A 15,322-nucleotide genomic window follows, 5' to 3' on the forward strand; every position below is an offset into this window, starting at 1 on the left:
AAAGCAATTCTGAGGAACAGGAAACCAAGCAGGAGGCATAACTCTCCCAGACTTCAGGCAATATTACAAAGCCACAGTCATCAAGTCAGTGTGCTACTGGTACCAAAACAGACAGAAAGACCGTGAACAGAATAGAGAATCCAGAAATAAACCCAGACACCTATGGTCAATTAATCTTTGACAAAGGAGGCAAGAACATAAAATGGGAAAAAGACAGTCTTTTAAGCAAGCAATGCTGGGAAGCCTAGACAGCTACATGCAAATCAATGAAACTAGAACACACCCTCACACCATGCACAAAAATAAGCTCAAATGGCTTAAAGACTTAAACATAAGACAAGACACCATCAAACTCCTGCAAGAGAACATAGGCAAAACATTCTCTGACATCAACTTTACAAATGTTTTCTCAGATCAGTCTCCCAAAGCAACAGAGATAAGAGCAAAAATAAACCAATGTGACCTAATCAAACTGACAAGGCTTTGCACAGCAAAGGAAACTGAAAAGAAAACAAAAAGACAACTCACAGAATGGGAGAAATAGTTTCAAATGATGCAACTGACAAAGGCTTCATCTCTAGAATATACAAGCAACTTATACAACTCAACAGCAAAAAAGCCAACAACTCAATGGAAAAATGGGAAAAAGACCTGAGTAGACATTTCTCCAACGAAGATGTACAGATGGCCAACAAGCACATGAACAAATGCTCAACATCCCTGATTATTAGAGAAATGCAAATCAAAACTACCATGAGATACCACCTCACACCAGTCTGAATGGCCATCATTAAGAAGTCCACAAAAAACGAATGCTGGAAGGGGTGTGGAGAAAAGGGAACCCTCCTGCACTGTTTGTGGGGATGTAAGCTGGTACAGCCACTATGAAGAACAGTTTGGAGATACCTTAGAAATCTATACATAGAATTACCATACGACCCAGCAATCCCACTCTTGGGCATATATCTGGACAAAACATTCCTTAAAAAAGACACTGCACCCATATGTTCACTGCAGCACTATTCACAATAACCAAACATGGAATCAACCAAAATGTCTACTGACAGATGATTGGATCAGGAAGAAGTTTTATATATATATATGTATATATATATACATACATACATACATACACACACATATACATACACACAATAGAATACTACTCAGCCAAAAAAGGAACAAAATAATTCCATGTGCAGCAACATAGATGGAACTAGAGACTCTCATTCTGAGTGAAGTCAGAAAGATAAAGACAAATACCATGTGATATCACTTATAACTGGAATCTAATATATGGCACTGATGAAACTTTCCACAGAAAAGAAAATCATGGAGTTGGAGAACAGACTTGTGGTTGACAAGGAGGAGGGGGAGGGAGTGGGAGGGATGGGGATCTTGGATTAATAGATGCAGACTGTTGCCTTTGGGATGGTTTAGCAATGGGATTCTGCTGTATAGCACTGAGATCTCTGTCTAGTCTCTTATGATGGGACATGTAATGTGAGAAAACAGAAAGTGTACATGTATGTATAACTGGGTCACCATGCTGAACAGTAGAAAAATAAATAAATAAAAGATAAAAAAAATCTACCATGAGATACCACCTCATGACCATCAGAATGACCATCATTAAGAAGTCCACAAGTACCAAATGCTGGAGGGGTTGTGGACAAAAGGGAACCCTCCTGCTCTGTTGATGGGAATGTAAGCTGAAACAACCACTATGGAGAACAGTATAGAGGTACCTTAGAAATGTATACATAGAACTACCATATGACCCAGCAATCCCACCCTTGGACATATATCTAGACAAAACTTTCCTTGAAAAACACAGATGCATCCGCATGTTCACTTCAGCCCTATTCACAATAGGCAAGACAGAGAAATAACCAAATGTCCACTGACAGATGATTGGATTAGGAAGATGTGAGACATATATAATATAGGAATGTATAGGAATACTACTCAGCCATAAAAAAGAACAAAATAATGCCATATGCAGCAATATGGATGGAACTAGAGACTCTCATCCTGAGTGAAGTCAGTCAGAAAGAGAAAGACAAATACCCTATTATATCGCTTATATCTGGAATCTAATATATGACACTAATGAACCTTTCCACAGAAATGAAAATCATGTATTTGGAGAATAGACTCATGGTTGCCAAGGGGGAGGAGGAGGGAGTGGGATGGATTGGGAACTTGGGGTTAATACATGCAGACTATTGCATTTGGAATGGATAAGCAATGAGATCCTGCTGTGTAGCACTGGGAAGTATATCTAGTCACTTATGATGGAGCATGATAATGTGAGAAAACAGAATCTATATATATGTATGTGTAACTGGGTCACCATGTTGTGCAGTAGAAAATTGACAGAACACTAAACCAGCTATAATGAAAAATAATCTTTATATTAAAAATTGGAAGGTGATAGAAAAATAAGGTGGTTTTTAAAACAATAAATGTATATTAAAACTTACTATATGTAGACTTAAAAGAAGATCACTATTGTATATATTTTTAATATTTTTGTGGGAAGATATTGGGAAAATGGTTGGGGTGATACACTTCTAGAAATTTCTTCTGTATTACAAAGAGTTTTTCTTTTTCTTTGTCTGATCCTGTATTGGTGGGAAATGGATCAATTGCTGAACATGATGCCATGACAACACATCTATGTACTACTGCCACACTCCTATATATATGTTTTTTTCTTTATTTCACCCTTTTAAAGATGGGCTTATTGGTTTCCCTCTCTCTTTTACCTAGCAGACAAGGCAGACCAACATGCTTGTATCTATCCAAATATTTTCTATGTAATAGAAAAAATAAAGAGGGACATCATTGACCACAGTTAAATTACTGCTAGTTTTATAGATCTGTCCTCTTGCTGAACCTAAGAGTCTTACCCCAAGGAAAATAATCTGGTTAAAAATTACTGAAAACTGAAAAGAAGAAAAAGTGATTGCTGATATAAATGGAGCCTATGGGAAGCTCTTTGACATGCCACAATGTACATTCGGAAGTTACTACTCTCTGTATGATAGTATCCTGGAGAAGTAAATATTTGGAATCCAAAATATATATTCCAATTTGGGGATAAGAATCAAAATGGTGGAGTAGAAAGGCATGGAACTCACCTCTTCCCACAAATACATCACGAATACATACACAAATGTCCCAATCCTCACAAAATACCTACTGAACACTGGCAGAACTCAAATACCTAAAATGACAAGAGGGATGTCCATTTAACAGGGTAGAATGAAGGAAAAAAGAGAATAAAAAAGAGAGAGAGAGAAGCAAGAGCAGGTGTCAATCTGCAGCCCTGGGAGGAAACTGAAGGGGAGGAGAGATTCCTGCATCCAGAAAAGTCTACTAACCAGCATGTAGACCATCTGGGACTTAAAGGAGTTTTGGAGGCCTAGAGGAGAACAAAACAACCAGTCTGTAGTACTCAGAACAGAATGAAACCTACACAGATGGTCCATGCCACAGTCCTGTGTGCCCCAGCATGAGATGTACATCCACTGATACAGGCAAGTACTGGGAGTTGGAATGTGGGGTTTAGAAAACAGACCCTGGGAAAGTACTTCTGTTGGCTATACAGAAGAAGCCTGGAGGGGCTGCAGGGCAGAGTGTCACAACTGGGAATGTTCAGGGAGGAGGCAGGCTGCAATAGAGGCTAAGGGCCATTGTTAAGTGGCTTGCAAAGGGCAGAACCTCCATTGTAGCCTCTTTCTCCTGCCTCTGCTTGGCCTGGGAGAGACTTCTGCCCAGGCTGGCCCACTCACCCTGACTGCTGCCCCATCTCCTCCCACCAATGTGAGCCCCCATGCCTGATCCTCACCCAACCAGCCTTCCATCTGGGTGGGTGCATGCACCTTCTTCCTACAGGAGTAGGCCACACACATCAATCACTACCCTTCCTGAGGAAAGAGGTGGCAGGCATCCACATTAAAAATCCCTAGCATGAACAAACAATAAGTCCAAATAGCCTGTTATCCTGAGCTTAAGCCAGCTCTAAACACACCTGTTGACATGGTCCTGACCACAAGAGAGACAAGACACAGCTCCACCAACCAGTGGGAAGGCACAAGCCCCTCCCACAAGGAAACATGCCCAAGTCCCTGGACCAACTTTATCCACCCAGGGGGCAGACACCAGAAGGAAGAGGATCCTGTGGAACAGATCATCAACAAAGAAAGCTAGGGGAAAAAATGAGACCATAGAAAAATGTGTTTCAGATGAAGGAACAAGATAAAAATCCTCAAAAACAATTAAATGAAGAGAAAACAGGCAATCTACCTGAAAAAAAAGAATTAGGAATGATGATAGTAAAGAAGATTAAGGACCTTAGAAAAATAATGAGAGCCCAGATTGAGAGGTTGTAAGAAATGTTTAACAAAGAGCTAGAAGATTTAAAGGACAAAGATGAACAATTCAATAACTGAAGTGAAAAATACTCTAGAAGGAATGAATAGCAGAATAACTGAGGCAGAAGAATGAATAAGTGAGGTGGAAGATAGAGTTGTGGAAAAGAATAAAGAAAAAAGAATGAAAGGCAATGAGGACAGTCTAAGAGACTGCTAGAACAACTTTAATTGTACCAACATTCACTTTAGAGAGGTCAAAGAAGATAGGGCTTGAGAAAATATTTGAAAACATTATAAGCCAAAAACTTCCCCAACATGGGAAAGAAAATACTCACTCAAGTTCAGGGTGCACAGAGAGTTCAATTCAGGATAAATACAATGAGGAATATGCCAAGACACATATTAATCAAATTGACAAAAATTAAAAACAAAGAAAAAATATCAAAAGCAACAAGGAAAAAGTACAAATAACATACAAGGGAACCCGCATAAGGGAAAAGTACAAATAACATACAAGGAAACAAGTAGATTTTTCAGCAGAAACTCTGCAAGCCAAAAAGGAAATGTCATGATATATTTAAAGTGATGAAAAGGGGAAAGCTACAACCAAGAATATTCTGGCCAGCAAGACATAAAGATTTGACAGAAAAATCATGAGCTTTTCAAACAAGCAAAAGCGAAAAGAATTCAGCACCACCAAATCAGCTTTATGATAATGGCTAAGTGAATTTCTCTAAGTGGAAAAGGCCACAACTAGAAACAAGAAAATTACAAATTGGAAAGCTTGCTGAGAAAGGTAAACATAAAATAAAAATAGGAAATCATCCACGGACAAATATGATGTCAAAACTATCAATCATTAGAAGAGAGTACAAATGTAGAATACTGAAAATGCATTTGTACATATACAGCAGTTCCATTGAGATATAACATTCTATGTAAATATATAGCAATATATATATATTCAAGCCTTGGTAAATTTAAGAAAATGTAAATAATACTACACATCTTTTCCAACCACAACACTATGAGACTAGAAATCAAAGGGGAAAAAAAGCAAAAAACATAAACACCTGGGGGCTAAACAATATGCACTTAAACAACCAATGGATCACTGAAGAAATTAAAGAAGTCAAAATTGCCTAGAGACAAATGACAGTGAAAATACAATGATCCAAAACCTATGGGACACAGCAAAAACAGTTCTGAGGGGGAAATTTACATCAATACAATATTACCTCAGGAAATAGGAAAAATGTCAAATAAGCAACCCTAATCTTATACCAAAAACAGCTAGAGAAAGAAGAACAAACTATTTGGTAAAAGGAATGAAATTATAAATATCAAAGCAGAAATAAATGAAAGAGATATGAAGAAAACAACAGAGAACATCAAGGAAAGTAAAAGCTGGTTCTTTGAAGAGATCACCAAAATTGATGACCCATTAGCCACAAGAAAAAAAGGGAGTAGGCGCAAATAAATAAAATTAGAAAGGAAAAAAGAGAAGTTATAATTGGCACCACAGAAATGCAAAGGATTATGAGAGACTACTACAAGCAACTCTTTGCCATTAAAATGGATATTCTAGAAGAAAAGGAAAAATCTTACATAGGAACAACCTTCCAAAACTGAACGAGGAAGAAAGGGAAAATATGAATAGGCCAATCACAAGTACTGAAACTGGAGTTCTTGTCGTGGTGCAGTGGTTAATGAATCCAACTAGGAACCATGAGGTTGCGGGTTTGGTCCCTGCCCTTGCTCAGTGGGTTAACAATCCGGCATTGCCGTGAGCTGTGGTATAGGTCACAAACACGGCTCGGATCCCACGTTGCTGTGCCTCTGGCATAGGCTGGCAGCTACAGCTCCAATTAGACCCCTAGTCTGGGAACCTCCATATGCCGCAGGAGCAGCCCAAGAAATGGCAAAAAGACAAAAAAAAAAAAATAAGTACTGAAGTTAAAATTGTGTTAAAAAGTTAAAAAATAAAAATCCAGTACCAGATGGCTATACAGGCATATTCTAGCAAACATTTGGAGAAGAGATACCACCTATCTTCTGAAATTCTTCCAAAAAATTGCAAAGGATAGAACACTCCCAAACTCATTCTATGAGGCCATTATCACCTTGATATCAAAACCAGACAATGATACCACATAACAAAAAAATACAGGCCAATATCACTGACGAATACAGAAGCAAAAATCCTCAACAAAATATTAGCAAAACTAATCCAACTACATATTAAAAAGATCATTCACCATGGTCAACTGGTATGTATCTCAGAGATGTAAGGTTTCTTCAATATCCAGAAATCAGCTGGTGTGATACACCACATTAACTGAAGAATAAAAACCATAGTTATCATCTCAATAGATGCAGAAAAAGCTTCTGTCAAAATTTAACACAAATTTATGATAAAAACTTTCCAGAAAGTGGGCATAGAGGGAACTTACGTCAACATAATAAAGCTCATATATGACAAACCCACAACTAATATTATTTTAAATGGTGAAAAGCTGAAAGCATTTCTGCTAAGATCAGGAACAAGACAAAGATGTTCACCCCCACCACTCTTATTCAACATAGTTTCGGAATTCCTAGCAATAGAGATTGGAGAAGAAAAAGAAATTAAAAGACTCTAAATTGGAAAAGAAATCAAATGGTCATTATTTGCAGATGACATGATACCGTACATAGAAAATCCTAGAGATGCTATCAGAAACCTCACTGAATCAACTAAAGTTGCAGGATACAGTAGTAATACATAGAAATCTCTTCAATTCCTGTACACTAACAATTAAACATCAAAAAGAAAAATTAAAGAAATAATCCCATTTACCATCTCACCAAAAAGAATAAAATACCTAGGAAGAAATCTAGTAAAGAGGCAAAAGACCTGTACTCTGAAAACCAAAAGATGCTAATGAAAGAAATCAAACATGACACAGATGGAAGGATATATTACGCTTTGGATTGGAAGACTCAATATTGTCAAAGGAGAGTACTACTCAAGAAAATCTACAGACATAATGCAGTCTTTATAAAATTAGCAATGGCATTTGCCACAGAACTAGAACAAAAAAAAATTAAATTGTAAGGAAACACAAAAGACCCCAAATAGCCACAGCAACCTTGAAAAAGAAAAACAGAGCTGGAGGAATCAGGCTTTCTGACTTCATACTATATTACAAAACTACAGTCATCAAAATAGTATGGTAATTGCACAGAAACAAAAATATAGATCAGTGGAACAAGATTGAAAGCCCAGAGATAATTATGGGCAACTACTACATGACAAAGGAGGCAAGAATATACAATGAAGAAAAGACAGTCTCTTCAATAAATGGTGCTGGGTAAACTGGATAGGTACATATAAAAGGATGAAATTAGAACATTCTCTAACACCATAAACAAACATAAACTCAAAATTGGTTCTTAAATTACATGGAAAGCCAAATACTATAAAACTCAGAGAAAAACATAGGCAAAATACTCCTTGACATAAATTGCAGCAAAATCTTTGTGGATCCTCCTCCTAGAGTAATGAAAATAAAAGCAAAAAATAAGCAAATAGGAACTAATTAAACTTAGAAGTTTTTGCACAGCAAAGGAAATCATTTTTAAAATGAAAACCCATAGAATGGGAGAAAAATTTTGCAAATGAAGTGACAAGGGATTAATCTCCAAAATACAAACAGCTCATGCAGCTTTATATTAAAAAACAACCTAATTAAAAATGGTTGGAACATCTAAACAGACATTACTCCAAAGAAGACAGACAGATAGTCAAAAAGCACATGAAAATATGCTGAAGTCACTAATTATTAGAGAAATGCAAATCAAAACCACAATAAGATATCACTTCACATTGGGCAGAATGGCCATCATCAAAAAATCTACAAACAATAAATGCTGGAAAGAGGGTAGATAAAGGAAACCCTCCTACACTGTTTGTGGCAATGTAAACTGGTGTAACCACTATGGAGAACAGTAATGGAGTTTCCTTTAAAAACTAAATACAGAACTATAATATGATCCAGCAGTCCCATTCTTGGGCATATCTACAGAAAATCATAATTCAAAAAGATACATGCACCTCAATATTCATTGCAGCACTATTTACAATAGGGCATGGAAACACCCTAGATGTACATTAAAAGAATGGATAAAGAATATGTGACACATACATAAAATAGAATATTACTCACCCATAAAAATGAAATGATGCTATTTGCAGCAATGTGGATGGACTCAGAGTATCGTACTAGTAAAGTAAGCCAGATAGAAGAAGACAAATATCATATGATATCACTTATATGTGGAATCTAATGAAAATGATACAAAAGAATTTATTTGGGAGTTCCTGTTGTGGCACAGTGGAAATTAATCCAACTAGGAACCATGAGGTTGTGGGTTCAATCCCTGGCCTTGCTCAGTGGGTGGAAGCTCCAGCATTGTCGTGAGCTGTGACATAGGTCACAGACATGGCTCGGATCTGTCGTTGCTAGCAGCTGTAGCTCTGATTAGACCCCTAGCCTGGGAACCTCTATATGTCATAGATGTGGCCCTAAAAAGACAAAAGACAAAAAACAAGAATTTATTTATAAAATAAAAACAAACTCAAAGGTTTTAAAATCTAACTTATGGTTACAAAAGGGGAAACATTGGGGGAGGAATAAATTAGGAAGGTGGGATTAATATATACACACTTCAACATTGACTGAAACATTCTAAGAAATAGTTGTTCAAAATTGGCCTAATAGGTACAAGATTCAAAACTCTCCTTTTGGCCTGAAATTCCTTCCTCCTACAGAACCATATCCTACATTATTACAGAAAGGCTTTCACCTTACACAGGTATACACTCTGAATCCTCATGTGTTTTGTAAAATATCCAGCCCTAGGTAAGTTCTGCAGAGTTTAATTTTAAAATCTAGTATCCTTTGAGAACAGACTTGTGGTTGCCGAGGAGGATGGACTGGGAGTGGGATGGACTGGGAGTTTGGAGTTAGTAGATCCAAAGTATTGCATTTGGAATAGATAAAAAATAAGATCTTGCTGTATAGCACAGAGAACTATATCTAATCACTAGTGATATAACATGATGAAGGACAATGTGAAAAAAAGAATGTGTATAATCACACATGTGGTTTAAGAGGATAAATTTTAAGAGGTGAAGTGTATGTCACTGAGTGTATGTCTAAATGTATAACTAGGTCACTTTGCTGTACAGCAGAAATTGACAGAACGTTGTAGATCAACTAAAATAAAAAAAATAAAATCTAGCATCCTTAAATTTTAAAATGTTAATATAATGCCTAAATTCTCTCATGGCAATAATCCACTGGAGTAAGAAATAAAGTCTTTTATATGGCACCTGTGCCCTTCTAGTGCTTCATAGTCATCGCCAGCACTGTCTGATTGCTAAACTGGAGAGAGCATCATTTATATGTATATAAATGTATATATAAACAATGAATTTATATGTATAAACATATATAGTTTATGTGACACAAGACATGCATTCTCATAGACTACCACATGAATAGTGGCACTTGGATTTTTGTCACTGAGTATATGTCTACACACTACATCTATGTATCTATAAATATATTCTACATTTATAGATTAGATAGAAATGTGGATAGGTAGAGATAGATGCTAGATAGATAGATGATAGATATATAGATAGAATGATGTAACTATGTTTAGGATTTGTTTCAAAGTAATCTGGAGGAGGAAGATAATGAGGAAAGTTGACCATGCATTGGCAATTTTTTAATCCATGTGAATTGTACATGAGATTTTATTAAATTACTCTTGCTCTTTTGTTAAATACTTGGAAATAAAATTTTCCAAAAGTAGGTTTTAAAGAAAAAATATATAAATGTGTGTATATAGAAATAAATAGAGATATAAATGTGTATATGTATGTATGTATGTATGTAAATAGAGATGAAAACATATTTGGGAAACTATTGTAATGGTATTTATGGTGGGTAGAGGGTAATTTACCTAGAAATTAAGAAGGTTCATACCACCTTCACTACTAACTTCACCTCTTAAAATTTATCCTCGGAAACCAAAGGTGTGGTATACAACATATCTTTACTCTCAAGTGTTCATAGCATACTAAGTCATAAATCAAAATAAAAATATGCTGAATATATGACTCCTAGTTACTAGAAGAAAATTTTAAGTGGTACCTTTAGGAGGTGGCCACAGTGAACAATTTTTTTAATAATTTTTGATTTTTTTGAATTAAAGAAAATTTATTAATCAGAAAATAATAGACTTAATAACCTATTGGAGATTTCCCAAATTTTCCAAGGAGAGAAAATTTATAATCAAATCTATTATTTTTCTGGTCATCTAATTATCATGCTTGTTTATGTCAAAGCCCGATAGCACCCACTTTTATATATCTTTGGAATATTTTAGTGGGCAAAAAATTTGATTGCTTATAAGTCTGAATATAAGATGTTGATGCATTTGATATTATGGAGAAAAAAAATTTAAATTAAGGTGCTAAGGAGTTGGTTAAAACAATATAAATAATTTGTATGCCTGAAATATTATCATAGATCAAAAGTTGAAGTGAACTACACATGAATCAGATACAAATTCAGGGCCTCTGGTTAGAGGGTGGAAGAGAAGAACTAGCAGTTCAAAAGCCGCCATGTGGAGAGAGAGGATTAAGAAGGCAGAATAGAAGAACAGGAGCTCAACTTCTCTCCTAAAAACAACAAAATTCACAACTAAATCCTGAGCAATCTCCACCCAAATGGACTGGAAACCTTTAAAAAGATACCCTACTCCAGAAGAACAAGAGGAGGCCACATCAAGAGGTAGGAGGGGTGATTTCATGATATAAACAACCCCATACTTCCTGGGTGGGAAGCTCCACAGAATGAAAACTAACTGGTTCACAGAGACTCACCTCACATGTGGGGATCTGGCACTGGGAGAAAGAGTCCCTGGAGCATCTGGCATTGAAGGCCAGTGGGGCTTGTACGCAGGAGCTCCACAGGACTGGGGGAAACAGAGACCCCATTCTTAAAAGGCACACACGGACTTTCATGTGCACTGGGTCCCAGGGCAGAGCGAGGTCTCCATAGGAATCTGGGTCAAACCTGACTGCAGTTCTTGGAGGACATCCTGGGAAAACAGGGGTGAATGTGGCTTGTTGTGAGGGAGGGACATTGAAGGCAAAACTCTCGGGAATATTCAGCAGCAGTGCCTTTCTCTGGAGGTGGCCATTTTGGGAAAATCTGTCCCCACCTGTCAGTCAGTGCTGAGAAGCCCCAGGGCAAACAACAATCCAGGTGGGATCACAGCCCTGCCCCTCAGGAAACAGGCTACCTAAAGACCCCTCAGGCACACAGCTGCCTCTAACCCCATCCAGAGACTAAGCCCCACCCACCAGAGGGATTAGAATCAGCTCTACCTACCAGTGGGCAGGCATCAGCCCCCCCATCAGGAAGCCTACAGAAAGCCCCCATACAGACTTCAGCCACAGGTGGGCAGACACCAGAAGTAAGAGAGGCTACAACTCTATTATCTGTAAAAAGGTCACTACGACAAAAACCTATCAAAATGAAAAGACAGAGAACTACAACTCAGATGAGGGAGAAAGGAAAACCCCCAGAAAATCAGCTAAGCAATGAGGAGATTCTCAGCCTCCAGAAAAAGAACTTGAGACTGTTGATGCTAAGATGATGCAAGACATTGGAAATAAACTGGAGGCAAAGATGGATAACTTAACAGGAAACACTGAGAAAAGAGATACAAGATATAAAACTTAAACAAGAAGAAATGCAAAATACAATAACGGAAATAAAAAATTCACTAGAAGCAGATAACAGCAGAATACAGGAGGCAGAAGAACGAATAAGCGAGGTGGAGGACAGGTTAGTGGAAATTACAGATGTGGAACAGAAAAGAGAAAAAAGATTGAAAACAAATGAAGAGAGTCTCAGCGATCTCTGGGACAATGTTCAACACACCAACATCCGTATTATAGGAGTGCCAGAAGGAGAAGAGAGAGAGAAGGAGATGGAAAAAATATTCCAAGAGATAATAGCCAAAAACTTCCCTCACATGGGAAAGGAACCACTCACTCAAATCCAGGAAGCACAACGAGCACCATATAAAATAACCCCAAGGAGGAATACACCAAGACACATACTAATCAAACTGACCAAAATTAAAGACAAAGAGAACATCTTGAAAGCAGCTAGGGAAAAGAAACAACTAACATACAAGGGAACCCCAATAAGACTATTGGCAAATTTTTCAGCAGAAACTCTGCAGGCCAGAAGGGAATGGCATGATATACTTAACGTGATGAAAGGAAAAAACCTCCAACCAAGATTACTTTACCCAGCAAGGCTCTCATTCAGATTTGAAGGAGAAAGCAAAATCTTCACAGACAAGCAACACTAAACCAGCCTTACAACAAATACTAAAGGAACTTCTTTAGGCAGAAAAGAAAAGACAGCAACAGGAAACAAAAATTCCACAAATGACAAGGCTCACCAGTAAAGGTATATATACAGTAAAGATACAAAATCATCCATGCACAATTATACCACCAAAATCAGAAATCATGAGAAGAGGTAGGTACAAATGCAGGACACTGGAGATGAACTTGCAATTAAGAGAACAACTTAAAACAATCTCATATACATATAGACTCATATATCAAAGCTTCAGAATACCTGCAAACCAAAAATCTACAGTTGATACACAAACAAGGAATCTCTGGAGAAGAAATATATTTCATAGTAAATAAGTGCATAATCCACCATGAAGGGGGTAATTTGACAGCATTCTTAGAATGTTGAAGTCTCCTTAGATCTGATTCTGATTTCCTCTCCATCAAAGAATTTATGATAATTATAATTAAATAATGCAACTGTAAAATTAAATAGTATAGTTCTACAATTGTATTATTAATAACCATTTCTCTCTATGGTACAATGTAAGGTCTATAATGTCTTGTTTATCACATCACCTACAATGGTGTAATGACTGTATTGAAGAATCAATAAGATGTAACAAATTGTGAGGACATATTTATATCGTTACACTGTTTTTTAACCAATTTATGCATTTTATATTTTACTTATTTTCAGAGGGTGTATTTTTGTTATTCTTACCAGTTATTCTTTCTATTATGCTATATAAAATATTTAATGGTATATAAGGTTTTCTTTATAAATTTTAGTTGCATGATATACACAATTTTAATATAATGCTAATATTTAAAGAAAATTGAAATGTAATAGATAATACTAAATAGTAAAGATGAAAGCCATACAAAATGGGATAAAGTATAGAATAAATATCCTATTTGTCTCAGCATATTTTCCATTCCACTTCTCCAGAGGAAGTCACTTAATCTATTTCTTAAGATCCATGATATAATAACCTGAGTGAATGTAATTGTGTTTAAATATATGTATTTTATTCTGTAAAAAAATACAAATAAAAAAATACATATATGATTGTAAAAAAAAGCCATCACGCATAACGTCTGGTACATGCTTTCTGAACAGAAAGCAACATCAGTGTGATCCAACTAAAGGAGAGAGCATAACAGTTGGAGGTTTTCACAGTGGCAGTACTCATTCTAGTGAGACGGTGTGCAATTAAATAGTATAGCTCTACAATTGTATTATTAATAACCATTTCTCTCTATGGTACAATGTAAACAGCAGAATTTAATGACTAGAGACTAGATCATTTAGGTGGGAACCTGGGTCAACCGAAAGGGAGCAGATTGGCAAAAAAATAAAGCCTCTGAGTAGGAGATATGGGGTTGTTTGGCTCTAATACAAAGAGGAAAGAGGAAAATTGGGTAGGAAAATGAAGTCAAAACCCAACTGTCAAAATGAGACCATGGAAAAGCTGGATGGTGTGCTCCAAAGATATCCTGCGCCAGGCACTAGCTTGTAGACAAGGAACCTACAGAAATAAAAGATTTACTAAGAAATTTCAACTCATTGGAAAATGATGAGCACTAATTTACTTTCCCCAATCATGGTTTTTATCACTCTTTTTGAGCCTATAAGAACATTGCAGGCAGATTTGAAACATTTTAATTTTTGGCCTAGATTACCCACTTTCTTCCTTTTCTAGATTAGCTCCTCTTCTAGTCTACAGCCTCAAGAGCTCAGCAGGCCTCCACTCTTCAAGCCAGAAACCAGACTCTTTTTCTTTGCAGATGCCCAGAACCTTAAGAGTTCTTTTGTAGCATCCTTTCACGTGGCTTAGATTAGAGAAAACAACTCTCTCATTCCTCCACAGAGACTGTAATGCAACGTCTCCCACCACTCATTGTATTCTCTGCACAAGGTAGAACACGCCCTTGATTATTTCTTCTCCTGGTCCAAATGTCTCTTTATAGACTTGGAAAAAAGGGGTAAGGAGGGTGTAATTTATATTAACAGAGTGATTTTGGGGGGGAGACATCTAGCTCTCTTAAGTATTAGCTTAGAATAAAAGATGTGCACAGAAGGAAATTTTAGTCATAAATTTGGAGGCTTAGCTTTAATTCTGAAATTTTAGGACACGATGAAGTTGAGGCTATGCTATGTGTGTTCTTCAACTTACTGAAACTTTAAATGACATTGGGACCTGGTGTTATTTATCTCATTACAAGTCTATGATTTGCAAAGAAAAGACTATTCAATATCATTTAGGTTGTTTGTAAAATTGCATATTTTGTATTCTTACCATTCTATCTCCAAAGTTAGGTGTGATTTCTGCATTTCTACATGGTACACCAGAAACACTCATTTCAGATCTCACTGGGGATGAGATTTTAATGGAATTCATTGTACTTGTGAGATCTGGGTTAGAAAACATTGGAAGCTGAGTTTATAGCAAACTATAGTTCTCAGTAATTCTTGCTGAGTAGGGCTAGTGAAGGTAAA

At 36.7% G+C, this 15,322-nt stretch overlaps 1 non-coding gene across 1 annotated transcript in view; it reads right to left on the reverse strand.

Moving 5' to 3' along the window:
* The window catches only part of LOC106509227 (uncharacterized), a 434,083-nt gene that overhangs the window by 192,187 nt on the left and 226,574 nt on the right, over positions 1-15,322 (reverse strand). The window lies entirely within an intron of this gene.

Source organism: Sus scrofa, chromosome 1, assembly GCF_054392235.1.
Source record: "Sus scrofa isolate SSC_HxYL_T2T_F1_AM1 chromosome 1, Sscrofa_HxYL_maternal_Yorkshire_Landrace_v2.0, whole genome shotgun sequence".
Lineage (NCBI taxonomy): Eukaryota > Metazoa > Chordata > Mammalia > Artiodactyla > Suidae > Sus > Sus scrofa.